Consider the following 9,983-nt stretch of genomic DNA (forward strand, 5'->3'; position numbering starts at 1 on the left):
ACTTTTTAATCAATAAAGTTTTAGTTTCTTTAGTTTAATAAATTAAAATTCCTTTAAGTTTGAGTTTAGATAAATATTTGCTTTAAAAAATTGTTTTTTATTCCCTGAGTATACAGCCTAATGAAATGCTCCATATAAGCCAGTGGGCAACTTATGAAAACTTTTGGAAGGTCTGCTTTCACACTAGGCTTCATACTAGGTCAAATTCCAAAATTGCACAATTTCAATACTGCACCGCAGTTTGCATCAGGTTACTATTAATCCCTGTTTTCCAAGTCCTGTCCCAGAGTGCACTCAGGGGTTCCCAGAGGCCAGAGATGTCTTTGCCAAGAGTCAAGTCAAGCCTACTCAGAGCTACTGCTTGGTCTGTGCTCCAGCTGTGATGAAATGGGAAGAGTCATACTTCCTCAGCTGCCTCTCTTTCTCAGTCATCATCCGTGGCTGCCAGGAGAGTAGATTTCTGCTCTGGGAATCGGAAGGGTCACTGGAGGTCAGTGGATGCCCTTTGCAGCAGAATGCCACAGCACCAGCCTGGGCATGACCGCGCTGAGTTACTACTAACTTCCTCTTCTTCCCCTCCCCATCACCCCAAGCTGGAATTGCATACCAGACACACCCCTATGGAAAAGGTCCAATTTCACCATTCCTTAAGTCTGTGCCTAGGGTGTAACAATGCCCATTTTCTGATCCTGTTCTTTAGAGAATGCCCTTAGGTCTTACATTCTGCAACCTTATTGTGTTTTATTTTTCAGTGTTGACCGAGCACCGACAATGCGGCCAACGTGTATATTCTTAGATGCTATGCACACATATTAGTGCCTGTTTACTGTAATGGCCATCATTTTTTCTTGATCCGCATGAAGGATTTTCAGGAGCTGGGCACTGATCTCAGGTAAGTACAATGGAAACATGTATATAAATAGAATTTAAGACCTTCAAGAAAAACCGTGTTCCACTTTAGTGCTTTGTCTCAAGTTTTCCTCCAGCTGCAGAACGTGCTCAGGGTTCAAGCTTAAATAAATAATGAAAAGAGAAATCATGAAAAGCCCTCTCGGATACAGTCATTCATTATAATATCTGCCACAAAATTTAAAAAAAAATAGTGAGAGACTTGCAGGAAAAATTTGTGATTACTACCTTGTCACATTTTCTTAGAGCTACCTGGATTTCACCCGTGCCCTTTCCCTAGTCATTCATTAAATGTCATCTAAAGATAGTAGAATTTAATGCTGGAAGGGGGCTTAAACATCAGGATACCCCTGTACCATAAGAAGCGATGAGCAGGCTAATTTAAAAAACAAAAAACAACTTGAAAAGAACTACACAGGAGAATGAACAGTGAAAGGAGTAAGAACCAAGAAAATGTTATATGCACATAGCTATAAAATTAATGCTGGAAGGATAAAATGTAAATGTTACCTCCAGATTATGAACAAAAGGTAAAAAATGTGAAAGACTTCATTTATATGAACACATCAGGTTTTGGGGAGGGTGGAGAGGGGCTGGGACACTTGTGGATGGGATTTATTATATAGATATAGGAAGAAAAGTAAATTAAATATAAAAGATTAATAATTTCATTGATCTACAACTTTCTTTTTCTTTGTATATGGAAATGCTTGTTTTGTTTGCTTTTATAAAATTTGGAATAAAAAATAAATAAAATTAAGATGTTAAAAAAAGATATTAGGTAGACTAGCATTCTTATTTTATAGATGAAGAAACTGAGGCCCAGAGAAGTTAAATGATTTGTGCTAGGTAAGACAGGTAGTAAAGTTTTAGAATTTGAATTTGAATCCAGGTCTTCCATCTCTAAATCCAGTGCTCTGTCCATTACCGCATTCTTGGTGAAGTGATGTAAACTGCAAATCTTTCTAGTCTGAATTCAGAGCTCTTTCTACTATAGCTCTTGTGCTTGTGATGGGTGCTGGAAGAAGTAGGAAGTTTAAATAAAACAATAATCCACATCCTTGTGGAAATGAGTCAAGTAGTGATACTAATATAAGGGGTAGTAGCCTTTTTCTCCCACTCTAATTAATCAATCAAGTAAATCAAGTATTTTTTTTTAACACTTAATTCCTATCTTAGTTACAGCTCCAAGACAGAAGGTTAAAGGCTAGGAAAACAGAGTTAAGTGACTTGCCCAGGATCACACAGTTAGGAAGTGTCTGAGGCTAGGTCTGAACCCAGATCTTCCTGTCTCTGATCATCATGCTCTATCCATCTGTCTCCCCCCACCCCACTGTTTTTTTTTTTTAAATTTTAGTGTTAAGGAATTTCCTTATAACATCATTTCAATGTATGAAAGAAAAGTTAATCAGTTTGAAACGACCATAGAACTTTGGCCATTAGGTAAAAGGAAGATGACACAACCCAGGAAAAAATCTTGTGATTTATTGAAAATATGAAGTCATACCTTTTGGGTTACAAATAAAAACAAGTGACTTAAGCATTGAGAAGGATGAGTGGTAAAGGACCACAGATTCAGAAGCTCATGATACCAGTTACCTAAAAGGAATCAATTTCGGGAGGAGAAGAGATTTTCTTCTTCCCTTCCCCAATTGACTATATTATTAGAGAGACTGAGCCAACCAGGAATGGAGACAAATTAAGGAAAATACAGATGGAAATAGAAAGGAAACCTTCTAAGGGAGAAGACAGCTTCAAAGAGTGTGATCCGCTTCATGGCAGAGAACATGGCAGCCATAGACTATAGAAATGTACAACTCCTGGGAGCCCAGCAGAGACGTATAGCTATGGAAAAGTTCATGAAAACTCCACAAAAGAAGAAAAATGTTTCCTAATGCCAGGACTTGTGAGACATTCCTTTGCCAAATAAACTCACTACGTATGTGTCCTCACTTCTTTTATACTTCATTTGAACCTGTTATCTCCAGGGACCTTGTGTGTAGAGGGGAGAATGTGCCCTCCCTTTGGGGGATTGGTTTTATACCAATTGTTCTACTATCCCAGTGGTTCCCAAACTTTTTTGGCCTGCCACCCCCTTTCCAGAAAAAATATTATTTAGCGACCCCTGGAAATTATGAAACTATTTATTGAACTCAGAATAGAATGTAATACAAAAAAATCTGTGGCCATCACCGCCTCCCTGGATCGCTGCAGCACCCACCAGGGGGCGGTAGCACCCACTTTGGGCATCACTGTACTATACCATCTTAGTAACTATTTAACTATTTTTGCTAAATGCTATTTGAGCCTCTGGCTGATAATGGGAAGCACACTGGTGGATGTCCATGACCAACAGGACTAGAAACCCAAACTGGGCTGTTACCTTTACAGCCATGAGCGAGTAGTAGCAGCTATGCTTCCTGGAGACCCTAACCAATGTAAAAAAAAGTATCTCTAGAGCTGGAATTAAATAAAGCAGAGTGGCCTAAAGAAAAGAGCATTAGCTTTATAATCAGAAGACCTGGGTGTGAATCTCACTTCTGATATTTACTTCCTGAGTTAAGCAAATAACTCTCTTTGTTTCAGTTTCCTCACATATTAAACAAAGAAGGGTAGAATGGATGACATAGAAGTTTCTTTGCTGGTCTAAATCCCATTATTTTAATAATGACTCAAATTTATATAATCCACAAGCATTTATTAAATATTTACTTGTGTCAGGAGCTGTGTTAAGAGTAGGAATAGAAAGACAAGTAGAAAGACAGCTCCTGCCTTCGAAGAGTTTTTTTTAACAGGAAAGATCACACATAAATAGAAGCTGAAAAAAGAGGAACCGAGGGTGGAGAAAAAGGTCAGGAGAGTCCGGGGTTCTGCCTGCAGGTGAGTGAAGACATGATTGGCCTGGCTTTCTACTTAAAATAGAGGTTTTAGGAGGAAACAGCCAATCAGGGAGAAAAACTTCAGGGGGAGACTGTGGAGCAGTTTCTAAAGTTCAACAGAGAAAATTTGGAGTCGGGAGAACAAGCTTACAAAGAGCAACACTGTAGGGTGGGTAGCAAGGTTCTTTTTTAAACAAATTTCAAGATTTTTAATGTTATTTTCTATTGATTTGATAAATATTTTTGCGTTTGATATTTCAGTGGATTTATGATGTTACACATCTCTTTTTTCCCCTCCAGTGGTGCAAATCACAGCCCAGCTACACCTTCTCATTCTATGCTATTCTTGTGCCTACTTTGATGCTTCAGTGAACCTGCAATCTCATCAGTGTGGGTGGTCTTTACAAGGCGTTAAAATCACAACTCATTCACACCTTCTGACTCTTCACTACCATATCCAGTAAATAGTGAATTTTACAACCATTTATCTCACATCTGTTCCCTTCATAGGCAGCCAGAGGGCCCAGGGGATAAAGTGCTGAGCCTGGAATATTCAAGTTCAAATCCTGCCTCAGACATTTACTAGTTGGTTAGCTCTGGACAGGTCACTTAATTGCTGACTACCTCAGTTTCCCCATCTGTCAAATGGGGATAATAATGGCATCTACCTCCCAGGGATCCTGTGAGGATCATATTGGCAATATTTGTGAAAGTCTTTACAAACTTTGAAGTGTTATAAAAATACCAGATACTCTTCTCCACTCATACTGTCCACTGCTGGAATTCAGGTCTATGTCACCTCTCACTGAAACTATTCTAATCTCTCCCCTCATTGGTGTCTCTGTCTTTCTTTGTTTCCCTCTCTAGTCCATACTCCACATAACTGCTAAAGTGGTATACCTAAAGCATAGGTCCAAACTGTGTTTTTCTCCTGCTCAAAAAACTCCAACAGATCCCTCTCACCTCCAGAATCAAATTTGGTCTTCTTTGTTTGGGGCTTTAAAGTCCTTTACAGTCTGGCTCTAGGCCACCCTTCCAGGATTCTTGCATGAGTTCCTTCATGAGCCTGCATTTCGGCCGAGCTATCCTACTTTCTGTTCCCCTCTAGAACATTCCATTTCCTTATACACAGTAACTGAAACATTGTGGGATGATCAAATGTGATTGACTTTGCTACTAACAGCAGTGCAATGATCCTGAACGATTCTGAGGAACTTATGAGAAAGAACTCTATCCACATTGAGAGAAAGAACTGTGGGAGCAGAAATGTAGAAGAAAACATATGATTTATCACTTGTTTATATGAGTATATGATTTGGGGTTTTGGTTTTAAAAGCTTATTACAAAAATGAATAATATGGAAATAGAATTTGAGTGATAATATATGTATAACCCAGTGGAATTGCTTGTCAGCTCTGGGAGTAGGGAGGGACGAAGGGAGGAAGAGAACTTGAATCATGTAACCATGGAAAAAAAGTTTAAAAATCAAATCAATTTTTAAAAAAATAGTACATTCTATCTCTTGTCTCCTGCCACCTACCTCGCTACTTCTACTTGGGTATTCCATAGGGCAATGATGGCAAACTTATGGTATGGCTGCCAAAGATGGCACACAGAGCACTCTCTGTGGGCACTTCCCCCCATCCCCAAGTTCATTACTAGAAAGGCAGAGGGACTCGGGCAGAGCTATTCTCCTTCCCCTCTCCTCCATATCCTGATGACATTTTTTCACATCCCCCGCCCCTCTGCCCAGCAGCCCAATGGGAGCACACAGGGAATAAGGGAGCAGCTCATAGGAGGCAGAGCTGGAGGGGAGCAGAGTGTTTGAGTTATTCCCTTCCCCCTCTCTACACTGGCTGAGAACATTCCTCATTTTACCTACCCCTCCATCTAACAGCCCAATGGGAGTACTTCCTCCCTTCCCTGTCTGGGGCAAAGGGGGGTGGAGCATGGCATTCTGTCTCAGGGGGATGGAGCACAGCACTCAGTCTGGGGGATGGGGATGGAGCCTGGCACTCCACCTCTAAAAGGTTCACCATCACTGCCATAGGATAATTTCTAACTCTCTTGGCTTGAAACTCTTGCTCAAAAAACCTGGCAAAACTTATGTTCTTCCTTGGAACTAATTCTTAGTGTTGATTCTAAGACGGAAGGTAAGGATTTAAAAAAAGAAAGAAAGAAACCTGGCGAAAGGTGGCAAACACTTCTCTCCTCTCAGCTATATAGGTTCTTAACTTGGGATTTATAAGCTTGTTTATAAGAAAAAAATATTTTGATAACTACATTTCAATATTATCCTTTTTCCTTCATAATCCCAATGATTTTATTTTATGCATCATAAACATTATTCAGAGAAAGGGTCCACAGGTTAAAAAAGGATTAAAATACAAAAGTAGTTTGAGATCCCTGCATGATATTAAGAATGATTTCTTTTAAGAATCCAGTTCACAATGTGACAAAAGAATTTAAGAAAAAGAGAAAAACAAAATAGACTCCCCCCACCCCCAAACAGTACTTGGACAGGTGCTCTAACGAGCAGCACTTATCCATATAAATTCCCATTCACTTAAGAGTCCTGAGGAGGCACAAGTGGCTTTCTTCTGCTCTCTGAAGAACTGCTCTCATAGCTTCATCTATAGAGCTATAGCTGGGAAGGGACTTCAGATGCCAACCCTTACATTTTACACATGAAGACAATGAAGCCCATGAAGAATAAGTGATGTGCCTAAGGTCACATGTCATGAAGGGAGATATAAATCTAGGTCTCAACAGGTGACATCAGACATTGCTTTGGGACTTTGGAGTTAAGAAGTCCAAAGTTTGGACACTTTTTAGCTATGTGAACCTGGACCTATCACTTAACCTCAGTTTACCCATCTGTAAAATAGGAGTGATAATAATTATGCCTACCTCACAGGCTTTTTGTGAGGATGGAGTGAGATAATAGTGTATAAGGTGCTTAGCAAACCTCAAAGCCCTATGGAAATGCTAGATATTCTCATTGTCATCCCATTCTCCTGCAGTTCCAAGTTGGTCCCAGGAGATGTCAGCAGACTTTCTCTATTGCTGCCCCTTCTATAGCCCTCTCCTTGGGGGTCCTAGGAGTGGCTCTCTCATCTTCCCACTTGTCTTTTAGCCAGGAAAAGCCAAAATCTTCTGCCAAGGAAAAGTGTTCCCTGCCCCAGTTTTGCCACCACAAAAACTCTAAAGATCCCTTGATTTGGAAAATAGCAAAATTTGTCCCGAGTCACAGGTCTAGTGATGTAACAGCAGGCAAGCAACTTCCCCTCACTGGGATGATCATCCTTTGCTGGCTGACCTCTTATCTCACCAAAACTTGCTGATTTCCCAATTTAAGAGAGTTCCTGTCCTCAGCACCTCCTTCACTTCTGGAAACTGCACATCCTATTAAACCCTCTTCTTTCCTTCCTTTTCTAGCTATAATCCTATAATCATTGCCTATATTTTTTCACCTCCCATTTATTTTTAGCTTTAAATGGTTCTGACCCTACCTCACTATTGAAACTTTCTCAAATGTTATTAATATTCCCATTATCTGTCTGTCTGTCTGTGCTTTCTTTCTTTCCTTTCTCCAATTCCCTAAACAATAAAACCTTCATTCAAGAAAAATATGAAGAGGAAAGCAAGAGAAAACCATCTTAGTCCACATTTTCAAATATCTCCTCTGTCCTCCCTCTGTCATTTGGGAAATAGCTCCTCTAGCCCAATGGGGCCCTGCAACAGGATGATGCTCTTCCACAAATTGCATGGGGGACGTAAGGAATATGGGAATCATAGAAAGCATGAACCTCCACTGTCATGTGTTGGCATCTGCTATTGCTGATTTACTAGACTGCCATTTGGCTCTTTCTTTGTCTAGTCTCAGACAAGCCTCACATTGGCAGACTTACTCATCTCCAGTGGCCACTTCATTGCCACCATATCTAATGGACTTTTCTCAGGCTTCATCCTAAATGGGAGAAGCCATGTTCTTCCTTGATAAGCTTCCCTTGCTTCAAAAATTGTACAAGTCTGTTTCCAGTCTGAGCTCATTAGTCTCTGAATCTCTTCTCTTCTTGCTCATTCGTGATTATGCAAGGATTTAATTGTTGGGACCGTAAGAAACACTTATACACCACCATGAATCGTTACAGATATTCCAGAAAATGATTTGGAATTATTCTTACCCTTTCATTCAGATGGTTCATTCCTAAGCATAGAAATCTAAGACAAAAAGAAAAGTCCCACAAATATCAAAATATTCTCATGACACTTTTTTTTTTTTTTGGTGGTAGCAAAAAAACTAGACAAAGCAGGTGCTTGTCTGTTGGGAAGTGACTAAACAAATTGTGGTATGTAAATGTAATGAAATATCATTGCATCATTTGTTGTTGTTCAGTCATTTCCAATTTTTCATGACCCCATTTGGGATTTTATTGGCAGAAATACTGGAGAGGTTTTCCATTTCCTTCTCCAGCTCATTTTACAGATGAGGAAACTGAGACAAACAGGGTTAAGTGAATTGCTCAGGGTCAGCTTGTAAGTATCTAAGGCTAGATTTGACATCAAGTCTACCTGACTCCTGGCCCAACTCTCTATGTACCATGCCATCTAACTGCCCCTATTGCATTATAAGAATTGACAAAGAGAAGGAATTTAGAGAAAAATGGGAACACATGTAAACTGATGAATAAGGAAGTAAGTAGAACCAAGAGAATATCATAATGACAGCAATACATATTTTAAGAAGAAAAGAAATGCTAGCATGAAGCTCAGTGACAAATTATCATCTTGACCCCTTTTGGTCCTGGAGAAGAGATAAGGAAACCTTTCTCTCTTTTGGGTAGATAAGCTTTTTAAAATGATATTTGAGAGCAAAAGGCACTAATTAAAGTTGTAGAAATTGACAGAAGTTTTTGGGGAGGGTTTTGACTATTCTCCCTCTTGAAAAATCTTCCTCTTTAGAATCTCAGGCCATTCTCTGAATATAGCATTTGTTGAACATATAGCCAGTGTGCTGGGCGAGGTGCCCACATATATAGTACAGAGTTGAAGATCCGGGATCGAGGAACTCAAATGAACCTACCATGGGACAATTGATATTGGATAATTGGCTCTGTCCTTGGCTTTGGGGCTTGCTAAAACATCCATCTTACATATATTATTGTATTGTATATAATATTGCATATATTATACCACAATTGCACGTGTTGTTTATAACATGCATGTTGTGTGTTACAGGTATGTTGTGTGTGAATTGTGTGTTTGTAGTGTGTGTGCTCTAGGGCTGCAGTTCTTAAAGTATGGTTTATGGATGGGAGGGAGGGGAGTGTGTCCCTGAGATCCCTTCAGGAGGCCTCCAAGATAAAAACTATTTTCATGATATTAATACAATGTTATTTACTTATTAAATTACTCCTCCCTTTTCCAAATAAATTTCTCTAGGAAGCCGGATTTTCTTCATATACCTCAGCCAAAACAACATATCGCAACAGATTGAATGCATAGACAGATCTGAGAATTCATTTGTCTTCTATCAAGCCAGACTTTAAAGAAATTTCCCCACTAAAAACCAGTAAATTCCATTCTTCTCACCAATTTTTGTTTTGTTTTGGAAAACAGTTATTTTAAATAAATATGTGTTTTTTGTTGACATGTAATGTATTTATTATTATTATTATTTTACGAATCCATAAATATTTTTAAAATGCATCCTTTTAGCTATAGACAGCTGTGCCCTGTAAACAAAAGCTCTTTGAGATTCTCAGGAGTTTCTAAGAATGCAAAGGAGTCCTAAGAGCAAAAAGTTTAAGCAGGGCTCGTGTGGGGGATGAGGGTTCACTTTATTTATCCTTGCTTATCAGCTTGGGCTCCCTCAGAAAATGTCGGCTGCACTGCCGGGCCTGGGAGGTGCCAGGGAGGGCCCATTGTTCGGGTGCTTGCCTGCGAGGTGCCTGGGTGCCTTCCTCCGAGGGTGGGGACTGGCTAAATCTGTTGCTGGTATTCCAGACTCACTTTCCGCTCTGCTCTATCCCCTAAATAAAAACACAAAACCAAAGGCGCTAATTCTTTCTTTCTTTCTTCTGCCTAACAGGAGGTATCCAATATCAAAGAAGGAACAGACAGAGAGGAGGAAGGGTGGGAGAGAAACAGGAGGGTCAGGCTACCACAGCACACTGGAAATGCCACAGCCAG

General features: G+C 39.8%; 1 long non-coding RNA gene across 1 annotated transcript; it reads left to right on the forward strand.

The window, feature by feature from the left end:
- The first annotated feature begins 399 nt into the window (after positions 1-399).
- Positions 400-9,368, forward strand: LOC123231756. The gene is made up of 3 exons (XR_006505123.1): positions 400-490; positions 753-892; positions 9,234-9,368. It is a non-coding gene; the product is annotated as an uncharacterized LOC123231756 (long non-coding RNA).
- The last annotated feature ends 615 nt before the right edge of the window (positions 9,369-9,983 follow it).

This window comes from Gracilinanus agilis, chromosome 1 (assembly GCF_016433145.1).
Source record: "Gracilinanus agilis isolate LMUSP501 chromosome 1, AgileGrace, whole genome shotgun sequence".
Classification (NCBI taxonomy): domain Eukaryota; kingdom Metazoa; phylum Chordata; class Mammalia; order Didelphimorphia; family Didelphidae; genus Gracilinanus; species Gracilinanus agilis.